At 43.7% G+C, this 8416-nt stretch overlaps 1 non-coding gene across 1 annotated transcript; it reads right to left on the reverse strand.

The window, feature by feature from the left end:
* Positions 1-7127: 7127 nt before the first annotated feature.
* TRNAF-GAA lies at positions 7128-7200 on the reverse strand. The gene has a single exon. It is a non-coding gene; the product is annotated as a tRNA-Phe (tRNA).
* Between the last annotated feature and the right edge of the window lie 1216 nt (positions 7201-8416).

Consider the following 8416-nt stretch of genomic DNA (forward strand, 5'->3'; position numbering starts at 1 on the left):
ATGTATGTGGCTATGTGTATGTAATGTTCAAAAATTGTTCAGAGCATGTTTTTGTTCATATATGTATTTATTGTTCATATGTGTATTTATTGTTCATGTTTTTTTCTGTTCATAGATTTTTTGTATCTATTGGCTCTTCGTCGCTCTGTATTTATTGTATCTATTGGTGATATTAATTATTGTATAATATGCAAATGTTTGTATATTCATATGAACAATGCATTAGACAAAACCTTTGTTTTTTTTCGAAATTTTCTATTTGAACATTTTTTTTAAAACAAGCAATACTAAAAGAATGAGAGGAAAAAGGAAAATAAGAAGAGGAAGAAAGGAGAAAAAGAGGAGAGGAAGAAGAGGAGAAATAAATAAGAAGAGGAAAAAAGAAGAAAAAGAAGAAGGAGAAGAAGAAAGGAATAGAGGAGAAAGAAGAAATTCTATTTTTTCTTCTTTCTCCTCTATTCCTTTCTTCTTCTCCTCTTTTTTTTCTTCTTCTTCTTCCTTCTTCCTTTTTCTCTTTTCTTCCTTTTCCTTAATTATTTTCCTTTCTCGAGGGAGAAGAAGAGAAAGAAGAGGAGAAGAAGATATAACCCCCTCTAGATAACTTCGACATGAGGGGCGGTCGATATATATATATACCCCCTCTCGACCGTGATAACTTATACAACTGCAGCACCCCCCTTGGCCCTCTCGCTCGACCAAAACTCTCGAGGACACCCAAACTCTAGAGAGAAAACGATGTTGGTCTCCTACCCCCTCCCACCGCGCCCCTACCCGACAAATTAACTCTCTCGAGGCCACCCAAATTTATCAAGTTAAAAGAGCGTTATCGTCGAGGCCACCCCAAACCCTTGAAGCGTTGTGTCGAGGCCACTAACATGATTCCTTATTGTGATTAGCTAGCTAGTTCTACGTTTGCCACTAATATATATATATATCCATCTGTACCATGTTTGAATAATAATTGACATGTTGTAAATATTTGCAGAAACTATGGAGCAGTCCCGAGACGAAGAAATAGAAGCGATGTTGGGGGACATAATCGCAAATGGATCAAGTGATGATGTTGCGTCATTTCTCCTCGACACCGTTGATCAGCTAGATGAAGAAGAGGGCTATGTTTATGATGGTGGCTTCGACCCATTAATGCCGGTACAAGAGGAGGACTATGTTCATGATGGCTCCGGTGACACAATGGAGGTACAAGACGAAGGAGACCGTGCTGACTGCTCCGGTCACCGAACCGAGTCCGGCCAGGTATATATATATTAGTTAAGCCCGTGCTGACTAGTTAATTGATGCATCCATTGTTTTGGTATATGTACACATATTAATTACTGTCGTCTTTCTTCCTTATAATTTCTAGCCCTCCGGATCGAGCACAACTTCGGTAAGGAGACGAGGCCCGAAGAAAAAGTTGAGCCCGGATGAAAAGTTTGAGATCATAGAAATCGCGCCCGACGGCGAACCGATTGAACCCATCCGGACAAGGAAGGCATTTTCTGCTTAGTGCGGGGTTCTTGTTAAGGACAGGATCCCGATCAGCATGCAGCAATGGTATAAGCCTGCTAAGGATGAAGACGCTGAGGTGTCTTATGTCAATGATATGCAGAAAGAAGATCTTTGGACTGAGCTAAAGGCAAATTTCACCCTACTGCCAGAGGAGGATCCGGAGAAGCCAGTTAAAGAGCAATTAATCAAGTCTTGTGCTCTTAAGAAGATGGCAGGCCTAATGAGGAGGTGGAGGAAAGAGCTGAACCAGTTTATCAAGGAAAAAAAGACACCAGAATTCATCGGCAAATATGAGAAGATCAAAGATCGCTGGCCCGCATTTGTGGCCCACAAGACATCGGAAAAGAGTAAGAAGATGTCGGAGACAAACAAGAAAAATACTGCGAAGAAGAAGCTTCACCATCGCACGGGGTCAGGTGGCTACCTCAAAGCCCGGCCTAAGTGGTCCAAGGCTGAGCATGATCTGCTTGAAAAAGGGATCGAACCAGAGACAATGCGCTGGCCAGACCGTTGCCGGACTTGGTTCTTCGGGGCTAGCGGAATCTTGGACCCTATAACAGGGAAGTGTTAGTGGACGGACGAGCAACTGCAAATACCAGTCAAGAACCTTCGACACTATATAGATGCAGCGCAGCGAGGGACGTTCCTTCCAAACAGGGAGAAGGACGAGCTCACAATGGCCCTTGGGAATACCGAGCACCCTGGACGGACACGAGGCATGCCAGGCTCCATTCCATGGAAGGTTGGTTTTCCGGACGCAGGGGGTTACAAAACCCATGAGAGGAGGAAGAAACTGGAGCAGGACCAAATGCAGGCGCTGCTTGGAAGGGTAATGGGGCTAGAGGATAGAGAAGAGGAACGAGAAGCAGCAGATCGCAACAAACGACATGCCGAAGCTTCCCCCAAAGCTACCCCGCCATCTCAGCGGAGAAGCAGCGTGGCTTCCACCGAGCTGCTTCAGCCGGAGCATGTCTTGACGGCTCCTGCCAGCTATCCCGTGGATGGTATCACGGAGTCTCAAAATTGCCACATGATGGCGCGATGGATGAATTTGAAGGTCAAGGCGGCTGTTGGCCAAGTTTATCCTAGTGGACCCGGCACAACTTATCACTGCCAGCCGATTCCAAAAGGATATGTTAAGGTGATGGTGGATGAAATAACGGAGGGATTTGAGGACCTCGTGCTTGACCACCCTACCGGTGAAGGGGAGACTAGGCTGGGTTCTGCTCTGAAGACTCCATGCCTATGGAAGAAGGAGCTCATCAACCTTCTGAACTGGACGCCTCCGCCTCCTCCTCCTGCTCCGGCGAGTCAGGGCACTCCGCCTCCTCCACCGCCTCCTCCTCCGGCGAGTGACGATCAGGGCACGCGTGGAGGCACTCCGCCTCCTTCTCTGGCGCATGGTGGCACTCCGCCTCCTTCTCCGCCTGCGCCGGCGCTCCCGAGCAGCCAGCAGCATCCTCCTTCTCCGCCTCGCCAGCAAGGGCGGAAGAGACCCGCCGCCGCCCCGGCTGCTCCGGCGCGTCGTACTCCTTCTCCTCCGCCTCGTAAGCAAGCACGAAAGAAGACAGACGTCGCAGCCGCTCCGTCTGCTCCGGCGTATAGCAGCACAACCAGAGGCGGGAGGCAATACAAATATGGTCCATCATCTCTCAAGCCTCTAGAGAAGTTACCGTACGAGAGGTCCGAGGAGGAAAACGATATGATTGTGCAGGCCCACGTGAAGGAGTTCTTTGAAGGGGTGAAAGCAAAGAGACATCCACCTCCGGAGGAGAAGGTAGATCCAGTGAAAGCAAAGCGCACTATCGATGCCCTGAGGAAACCACCAAAGTCTCCGCCGAGAACCAACTATGAGCGCATTACTGAACAGACATATCTCCAAGCCCAGCGGTCGGGAACTACTGTCAGTGCTAAAAGGTCAAAACAACGAGCAAAGGGGAAAAAATTGCCCAGCTCGGCGAACAAGCACAGCAATCGTGCCCCCCGCTCAATGTGTCTAATGCTCCGGGGACGGTGGCCGGTTATGGCAATATTGACGATTACCTGCCTGATGATGCACTTCCCGATTTCTTGAAGGTGGACGGACACAGATACGAGTACGGGAAGCCTCTCGTCAAAGATGAAAAATCTCTGACAACAATGATGCGAAGATTCCATAATTGGTACATGGAAACCTGCAGACAGTCTGATGGTAAGAATGCTTTGTATCTGCATATTAAAGAGGAGCACGATCTCATTGCAAATGATCTGTTGATTGTTCCATTTGAGGAGTTCTTCGAGTTCTTCAATCAAAAGGCCCTCGATAAATTAATGGTCTTTTGCTACTGCCTGTAAGTACTATTTCTGTCATTAAGTCTCTATATATAGCTCGGCTCTTTCATTGCATGCATGTATTTATAATTAATTATCCTCAATATATTATGCAGATTGAAGATCGTCGAGTGCAAAAAACAAGAAATTTATGATATTGGGTTCATTAACACAAATATCATAGATGTATTTCTGGTTAAAAAGAACGTCAAAGAGGCCGAGGACAACTTGCTATGATCGTTGATAAAAAATCAAAACAAAGATACCATACTCTTTCCTTACAACGGCCCGTGAGTGTTACTGTCGTGTGCATATTCGGTTTCCCTTATTACTCAAGCGAGGTTATAGTAATGTAATTGATGAGTTATGCATGCGTGCGCAGGTACCACTATATTCTTCTGGAGATTAAGCTTGAGCGTGGACTAGTAACCGTCTTAGACTCGAGACGGAAAGATCCCAAAACCTATGCGGACATGACTGAAATGCTCAGCAAGTAAGTTCAATCGATCATAATTATCGCACCATATCGGTAACTTTTTGTTCATTTCCTGATATCTCAAGTAATAATAATTATTTTCTTTGTCTTGCAGGGTTTGGAAACAGTTCACCGCAGAAGCTCCGGGACTGCCGAAGGAGCTGCGATATACATACCCGAAAGTAAGTACTACTGGCTAGCTAGTTGCGCGCATCTCCGGCCCGTTGATTCTATATATAGCTATACTTTCATCAATGCCATTTATAATGCTTCATTATCAATTTGATTGACCTCTATTTCTCGTAAAGTGCTTGTGGCAGGAGGAAGGGAATGATTTCTGTGGATACTACGTGTGCGAGTTCATCCACGCCGCGACTTTGAAAAACAAGCGGGGCTACTCTCAAAGACAATATGAAGTGCGTAAGCAATAATATTCACAATTTCATTTTATTACACCATCATTTCTGTTGAGTTTCATTCATATATATGTATTAATTAACCCCCTTCTTCAAATTAGACGTGGCAGATGCGGAATGAACTCCTAGAACCAGATCGCATGAAAGCAATTCAAGAGGAATTGGCGGGATTCTTTCTTGACCACGTCATCAGTAAAACCGGAGAATACCATGTGGAAATTGATTTCAAATGCTAGCTAGGGGTTTGTAATTATAAGAGATCTTATACATATTGTACATGTATGTAGCCAGTAGCGTCGGATACATGATACGAAAACTTGTTGTTCGACCAACCTCTCGGAGAAGGAGAGGTCGATCGATCACTTCTCTCGGTATGCATGACGAACTTCTGTACTGAATGGTTCTCTCGATCACTTATGTATATATAGTACGTAGCGTTCAAGCACGTACATAAGAGAGGACACTTCTCTCTATTAATTAGCTAGCTAACACAATATATGAAACACCTAATTAAATTAACCCCCCAAAACCCCCAACCTCCCCTCCTTTCAAAAAAAACACAAAAACCCCAGCAACTGGAATGCTGACGCGTGGATGCATTTTGGTCCTAGTTGGTGCCACCAACCGGGACCAAAGGCCCCCTGACTGGGGTGGGCGCACAGAGCCACGTGGAGGCACATTGGTCCCGGTTCTGGATTGAACCGGGACTAATGGGTGGAGGTATTAGTAACGACCCATTAGTCCCGGTTCATGAACCGGGACTAAAGGCCCTTACGAACCGGGACTAATGGGTGGTTTTCTACTAGTGTGCCAATCCCTCCCCATCGGTACATACACATGCCACCTTGCTCGATTGTCCTCACTTCCTAGACATCACTCGTCTTGTGGTCGTGTTGCAGCCATGGCCGAAGCAGATACAAAAATTAGTGAGATCAATGCATGCAACCACTCAATTAGTGAGCTCAATGTGACCGGTCCAGGAAGACTTGGGACTTCCTTCTATGGTGTGACCACCAGTTCAAGTAGATATAGAAATTAATACCAAGCACAAACCCATTCCCGCCCTTAATCACAACATGCGACGAGCATGTCGATGGTGGCAAGCATACTTGCGAACACCCAATGCGGAAGACACTGCTCGGATCCTAGCATAGTGTACAACAAGAGGATTTCCTGGGAAGCTTGGAAGCATCGACTGCATGCATTGGAAATGGAAGAACTGTCCGTTTGCTTGGCAGGGGTTGTACAAAGGCGCCAAAGGCGGTTGCAGTGTGGTACTTGAGGCAGTGGCCACATAGGACCTCTGGATTTGGCACTCTTTCTTTGGGATGCCAGGAACTCACAATGACATCAATGTCCTGTAGTGCCCCCCTGTCTTATCCAAGCTTGTTGAAGGTCATTCTCCTCTGGTGAACATCGAGGTCAATGGGCAGCAGTACAACAAGGGGTACTATCTAGCTGATGGCATCTATCCAAGATGGTCGACATTTATGAAGACTATCTCAAACAATGTGCCAGCAGGCAAGAACGCCTTCTTTGCGAAGGTTCAGGAGGCTTGCAGGAAGGATGTCGAGCGGGCATTTGGTGTGCTCCAATCTCAATTTGCTATTGTCTGGTACCCTGCTTAGACCTAGTCGAAAGATCAAATGTGGGAGATCATGACTTGATGTGTCATCTTGCACAACATGATCATTAAGAGCGAGCAGGAAGAGCCAGTGTTTGACACTGAACCATATTACAGGCAGGGTCCTCTTGCCCAAGTGGATCACCAGCTATCGGCAACCTGGACTGACTACCTCAATATGCGTCAGGAGATCCGAGACCCACAGGTGCATCAAGAACTGCAACACGATCTGGTGGAGCACCTATGGAGGCTCAAGGGCGAGGCCGGGGCGACCGGGGAATGACGTGTGATGAAACTTGAGTTTTTATTTGTTAAAATATATAGTAATTTGTATTGAACTATTTGTTGAACTATTTGATTTATGTGATGAAACACGCCGAAACACGCCAAACCATGCCGAACTATGTGACGAACTAATTGATTTCTATTTGTATGCGAGAATTCACGCCGAAATACGCGGAACCGCGCCGAATATGGGCCGATTCACACAGATATCGGGCAAAAAAAGGGTTTCATTTGGATTCCCCTATTTTGAAAATCGCATATTAATTTCCTTCATATGAGCAGAAAAATAGGATGACTCAAAGAAGTTCTCTACCAGGAACTTTGTACCGCGCACATTACTTAGCACAACTAGGAAAATAAGATAAGATAAAGATAAGCAAGACTAAAAAAATATTCGTCGGAATAGCGGAATACAAATTAGATGAATAAATATTATTAATGAATATGTATCACAATCCATCTCGAGGTATTTGGATCAATACCTATTCGGTGGATCTTTTTTTTTCTCTGCCAGGAACCAGATTTGAACTGGTGACACGAGGATTTTCAGTCCTCTGCTCTACCAACTGAGCTATCCTAACCTTTTCTTGTGCATCATCCTAGTAGAGTATTTGTATCTATGTCAATTAAAAGGACTAAAAATTAATTAAAGTATTTCAAATTTAAAATTTGAAAATGGGGGGGTAGTCCTATGCATTGTGCATGGTTTACTTAAATAAAACTTAAAAATAGAGTGAATAACCAAGATTTCTTGCCGATACTCTAATAAAAAAGAAATCTATTCAATGAATAGGATAAGATCCATTGAGTTCTCTTCGCATTCCTTTGTGAAAGAGTAGAATGAGAAAGCTAATGAATCTTAAACCCATTGATAAAAAGAAAAAAAAGAGGATAAATAATAATAATATAGTATAGTTAGGGAATAAAAGAGGATTTGGGGATAGAGGGACTTGAACCCTCACAACTTATAAAGTCGACGGATTTTCCTTTTACTAGAAATTTCATTGTTGTCAGTATTGACATGTAGAATGAGACTCTCTCTTTGTCCTCGTCCGATTAATCCACTTTTTTAAAGATCTCGAAAACTTTGAATTTGAATTGAAGAATTTGATTATTCAATATTCGATTGGAGTGGATTCACAATAATGAAAAAAAATTATGATATGAGTTTTTATGAGTTTTTTATTTCATAATCATTATCATTTCTAAATTTCATTTTTAAAAAAGATAAAGAACCTATATTGTAATTATAATATAATATGAGTTCTGTGATTAATCGTTTGCTATGTCAGTATCTATACGTGTTTATTAAATGTATAAGGTATAAAACCCCTCTTTCTCTAATTTAGAATTAGAAGGAATTCCACTAACAACACAACGTAATTAACTCGATTCGTTAGAACAGCTTCCATTGAGTCTCTGCACCTATCCTTTTCCTTTGTATTCTAGTTCAAGAACCCCTTGTTTTCTCAAAACACGGATTTGGCTCAGGATTGCCCTTTTTTAATTCCAGGGTTTCTCTGAATTTGGAAGTTACCACTTAGCAGGTTTCCATACCAAGGCTCAATACAATCAAGTCCGTAGCGTCTACCGATTTCGCCATATCCCCATTTCCCTCTTCTTTGAGACCAGGATTCCTTGTGTAATTTCATCCATCTCTTAGTTTTTTTTGAATCATTGAGTTCATCACTCAACGTAGTCTAGCAGTTCAGTTCGACTCTATTTGAGAGACCTCGCTTGCTTATTGCAATTCAGAATTGAATTGATTCTATCCTTGATGTATTTGCAATTCAATCC

The sequence above is a fragment of the Triticum dicoccoides genome, chromosome 1B (assembly GCF_002162155.2).
Source record: "Triticum dicoccoides isolate Atlit2015 ecotype Zavitan chromosome 1B, WEW_v2.0, whole genome shotgun sequence".
NCBI classification, from domain to species: domain Eukaryota; kingdom Viridiplantae; phylum Streptophyta; class Magnoliopsida; order Poales; family Poaceae; genus Triticum; species Triticum dicoccoides.